General features: G+C 46.6%; 1 protein-coding gene across 6 annotated transcripts in view; it reads right to left on the reverse strand.

Annotated features, from left to right (window-relative positions):
- The window catches only part of LOC117180318 (xaa-Pro aminopeptidase 3-like), a 50,491-nt gene that overhangs the window by 33,304 nt on the left and 13,856 nt on the right, over positions 1–3,331 (reverse strand). The gene's annotated exons all lie outside the window — the stretch shown is intronic.

The following is a 3,331-nucleotide window of genomic DNA, read 5'->3' on the forward strand; positions in this document are numbered from 1 at the left end:
TCATAAGGACAACCGCAGGATTTCGCCGGGAGCGGGTGCTAATCTGAAAAATTGCACCCGCTCCCAGCGAAATCGCCGTAAAATTTCAGCCACAACCACGTCTCACGACCGTAAGATAGATGGTTACAGTCTGTAAAGGAATCAATACGACGATCTAGAAAAAGCCTCGTGCACCCTAAGAACACGGAGCGACCCAAGGGCACGCAGGGATGCTTTTTAGGCCATTAGCAAGTGAAAGCTTGGCACCTCCAAGAGCGCCGATGATAAGGACGATTAGTTTAACAGAATATTCCGGGTACAATCATTGCAACTCCCTTATAAGGTCTCGATACCTGTCTTTCTTTTCATTCTTCTTGGTTATGATGATTTTGTCAGCTGGTGCCGAAAATTCGATAACGAACATGGTTCGCTTCTCGAAGTCAAGAAGAACCATGTCAGGCCTCGAGTGAGCAACAGAAACAATTGTCGAGAATATAAAGTTTCAGTATATGCGGCACTTTCCATTCCCGACAATTGACTCGATTTCCCTAGGAGCATTTAGAGGAGCGATATTAAGGTTAATGCCATAGGAGTGACAGAGATGGTAATAAAACACTCAGTGCCGCATTGTGCCTTTGAATGTACGTCGTTCCCGCGTGAATTGGAAAACTAGATAGTATGTGAGCTAAATTCTCGGGGTGTCCATGGCACGTCCTGCAGCTTTCATCAGGAATGTCTTGGCTCAAAATGTGGTGACGGTATGTTCAGGCATGGAAAACTGAAACCCTCCGTAAAATACTTCAATCCGGGCGATTTAAGGAAAACAAACGTTAGCTCACAAGACATTGACTGATCCTTCACATTTCTGTAGAAGATACCGTGCATCGTCTTATCGAGGAACTGTTCACGAAATTTTTTCTGTTGTGCTTTCTTAATCCGGGCTTTCAGGAGTGAGTACTCGAGATAGATAATATTTGATGCATTTTTCTCACCCCTAATACTGAAGTCATGTCCAAGTGTTTCTGCAGCCTCCTCCGCTGCTTTGTAGAGAAACGCTCCTTTCCCCACTTCTTCGTGATTCCTGACTATTTTAAGAAGAGGGTCTCTTTCATTTGCAACTCTATGTGCTATACCCAGAATAATCCTGTTGTGAAGACATTCAAGGCTCAATATTCCGCGACCACCTTGACGGCGTGAGATGTACATTCGCGGAACGGGAGACTTAAGATGCATGCTTTTGTTCATGTGCATAACCTTTCTTGTCCCGATATCAAGGGATCTGAGCTCGTTCTTCGTCCATGGAACTACTCACAATGAATAGAGTACTATCGGGACGGCAAGCATGTTCGTTGCAGATACTTTGTTCCTCGCCGACAGTTCGGAAGACCAAATCTGTCGGATGAGACGTTTGTATCTGCTTCGGAGAGTATCCTTTATAGATGTCACATCCTGAATGCGGCTCTGTGGCACGCCCAGGTATGTATAAGTCTCTCCAGCGCAAAGGTGTCGTATAGCGCTTCTATCAACGAGCTCAGGATCTTCAGGGATGCCATTAAGTTTTCCTCGCTTCGAATAAACCTTAGCGAATTTGTCTAACCTGTCTCTGAAAGGTGACCTTGTTAGTTATCACACGATTTTTTCCAGATGAGATAGTAAATCTGGTTTTCCAAAGCGGCATCAATCTCTCTATGGACCTAACTATTTGCGGATGAACCTTCCAGATTTTCAAAAGACAGATGACAAGTCTTGGGAGGTCGAATCGAAAACTTTCCGATAATCAATCCAGGCCATCGATAGGTCACGCTGGTGACCTGCATCTGCATCTGCATCTTTGCAGACACATCTATCGATGAGCAGGTTTCCCGACATCCGGCTACGCCTTTCTTTGAGCCTCGTTGTTCATACATTTCTTGCCATACAGGTTCAATTGCCCGAACAATCCTATCATTTAGGATAGCTGTGAATATCTTATAAAGTGTGTTCAGACAAGTTATTGGCCTGTAATTCTTCGGGTCAGCTAAGTTGCTAATTTTTGGCAGGAGTATTGTGCGCACTTCCACCAACCACTCCGGAATCGGCTCTTCCATCTTCAAATATGAGGTGAAAATACGGGCCGAATGCTGATGGGTTGAAGAAAACTTCTTCCTCCAGAAGGTTTTGATACAATCTGGCCCTGGTGCGGAATAGTTCTTCATCCCTCTTAATACTTACTACTTCGTAGACTTCTCTCCAAAATACTTCGACCTCCTCTGGTTTGGGTGGGTGTTCGACAGTAACTGGAGGGTCTTGGAAGAGTCGTGATGGGTCAGAGAGAAACTGTTGATTTCCTCTGACCCACCTCTCCCTCCGCTCTAGACTTCTCTTAGCGTCAGATAGTATCCGTATTCTCTCAACAATATGCTGCCTGATGGTCAGCAACTTTGACTTGTTAAGTGTGTGATAACGAGTCCCGAGTTTGCGCGCGAACTTTCTTAACGTTGGCGGTAAAATTCCTGCCTGATGTGATGTAGTCAATCACACACTGAATGCGGGACACGTACTGTCTTTCCCAGCCTATCTTTATGGCAAGTTGATGCTTTCGTCTTTTGATCTTATGATCAACCGTTGGATTCGTTTTACGGTTCGCATCGGCCAGAGCTCTCGCTGCATTATACACACAATAATTCATAGCCCAGAGGTCAGATTCTCCGGAAAAATGTCCACGAAGCTCGTCATCCATTTCAGCCAGATCTTTAGGCTTGAGAGAAGCCTTGGTTTTGATGTTTCTCCGGGTCGTAAAGCATCGCTCTTCCTCTATTGGATGCCTGCTCGCGGTTGGTCTTAGTGTCGCCTCTCTTTCTCTGTTGCCGGCTTGTTCTAGCTGTGGTAGAGTAGGCGTTCCGCTTACATAGCCCCTTTTTCGGAGTAATTCAGCATGGTTTCGCGGACGTTGCTGCGAAAAGTGCGATAGCTCCGGGTGTTTCTCGCACCACAGAGCATGCAGCCGTGCCATGTAACCCCGTTCAGGGGCCACACTCGCATCGTAGCACTCTAGCAAGTCGTGATTCAGGCGCTCCGTCCACTCAAAGGTCGCGAGATCCCGTCGATCTATCGCATTGAATCCATTTTCGTTGGCTCTCCCAGCTCTACATTGGTCGGCATTGTTGGCCGACCCATTGTCGGGAGCCCTGCGCGTTCTGTTGTTTTGAACCGCACTTACTACAACTATATTTGGTGTTGTCATTGTTGTTCCCACGAGAAGCTAAGAAAGGGGGTTCGTCCATCCTTGTAGAGCCCCGCATGCAAGGATAAGGCTGTTTACTCTGAGAGGTCGCCCGGTATCCCAGAGTCACCGTTCTAGACACCTCACCCA

The sequence above is a fragment of the Belonocnema kinseyi genome, chromosome 9 (genome assembly GCF_010883055.1).
Source record: "Belonocnema kinseyi isolate 2016_QV_RU_SX_M_011 chromosome 9, B_treatae_v1, whole genome shotgun sequence".
Classification (NCBI taxonomy): domain Eukaryota; kingdom Metazoa; phylum Arthropoda; class Insecta; order Hymenoptera; family Cynipidae; genus Belonocnema; species Belonocnema kinseyi.